Below are 1,912 nucleotides of genomic sequence, written 5' to 3' on the forward strand. Positions count from 1 at the left end.
GAAAGAGAAACATTCAAGTCTTTTTTTTTTCTTTTTGATCTTTTATTCAACTTGAACCATTAGCAAAGACAAGTTCAGTTCTAGGTAGCACAGTAGCTCTGCACTAGTAGCTGTTGGTATCATTTATTCCTTAAAAAGCTTGTGCTATGGTTTTACAGTCTAATTTTCCAAAACTTTTATGAAAAGGAAAAAGAGGAAGTGAGGCTTAAAGACATATGCACCAGGAATCTGCAATAGTTTGGGAGGGAGGGTATTGAGCCTGTTAGAATAGATGCCGTAGGTAAAGTCTGGGAAATGCAGTCAGCAAACTTTCTGGGCTTGATCCAAAGGCTACCAAGGAGAATGTTTCCACTGACTGCAGGGGGTTGGGATCAGGCCCTGAGCTGCAGGACGACAGAAAAAGTCTGGTGACTCCAACCAAGTCCAAAGAAGCCGTAAGGAGCTGCTGCATTTTTTAAAAGCAGACACGCAGAACAATTTGCCAGATGCTAATGGGAAAAATTTGATCTCTTTTTAAACCTAGCAGCAAGATTTTCACCGTCCTGATGACAGGAAAACCTATGGGAACATAGAGGGAAAAACACTGTAGAAAGAACTGGGAGGAAAACACTGCTATCAGCCAGTTCAGTCCATCAGGAAACATTTTCTGTTTCTACTTTTCCATCTCAGTGAGCTGGAGGCTTCAAGCAACATTCTCCAAGAGACAAAGCACAAGGCAACGCCGGGGAGGCAAGTCCCAGCATCGATGCCCTGGACAAATGGATGTCCCCATTGACTGGCAAGGTGAGCCCAGGACCACCTTCTGCAAAAGTCACGCTCTGCTCCTCAGTCACCCTCTGGAAAGATGTGACAAGCCCAAAAGTAACCTAGATTAGTAACACCACACTACCGTATCTGGCTGGGGAAATTAACTTGGCACGCAGGCCAGTCAGGAAAGCGTATGAATAATCTGAAGGCAGGAGCTGGAGCAACTCCAATGGCTGAGGACAGAGAGTGATTTAAGCCCTAGCCACAGACACGTTCACATTCTTGCATTTGCTCATTTCTAGGAGATGAGGTCGAAGAGCTCACCACAAGAGAAGATGGATGACGTAAACTGGATGCTGACTGCCAGCACTAGTTTTTGGGGTTTTTTTCTCTCTACATACCCAGAGCCTTTCCATTTATAGGAAAGGCCGTTGGTATAAAAGGTGCATTCTTCAGTGGGCCAGAGGATGAGGCATCATACCGGGTATAAAAATGTTACTTCTGTTTCCAAAGCTCAGCAATTCCAGTTAAGGGATGAGAGGAAAAAAGACCCAATGCCTTCCCTCTCTAAGAAGGAGCTTTCAGGTGGGCAGAGGACTAGGTGAGAGATTCAAGGAGAAAAATCAGGTATTTTCATCAAGGAAGATGAATACACCTCAGTTAATTGTGTCTTAGCTTTTTTTCAATAAAAAAATAGCCTTTTTTTTGACCAGCTTTAGGCTGGAAGAAAGAGGATTGAGACAATTCTTATTTGCCATGCCACATGTCCCAAGATGCTGTGCATTAATGCAAATATTATCTTGGGAAAGAGAAAAGATGGAAGAAGAGTAAAATCCCTCCAGAAACAAAGTTTAAAATTGTTTAGACATTTCTACATTACTTAACAATTTAAGCTGTTAACGTTTTTCCTTCCTTCCTTCAGCTCCATTTCAACCCTAACCATAGTCCCAGCTATATTTTTACTGAATAGTGAGTGTTCCCAATCAATAACTGCAATTTCACCCTTTTTAGAAAAGTGAGCGAGTTTCAGGATAGCTCTGACAAATCGAGATATTGACTAGAGTGAATCAGAGACATCTTTTCCCTGCTGTACTGAAAAGGACCTGTTTTCAGCAAAGGTGCACATTAAGAGAAATACTTTGTCACGCATTGCAGGATTTTGCTT

Source organism: Egretta garzetta, unplaced genomic scaffold, assembly GCF_000687185.1.
Source record: "Egretta garzetta isolate BGI_Z169 unplaced genomic scaffold, ASM68718v1 scaffold2, whole genome shotgun sequence".
NCBI classification, from domain to species: Eukaryota; Metazoa; Chordata; class Aves; order Pelecaniformes; family Ardeidae; genus Egretta; species Egretta garzetta.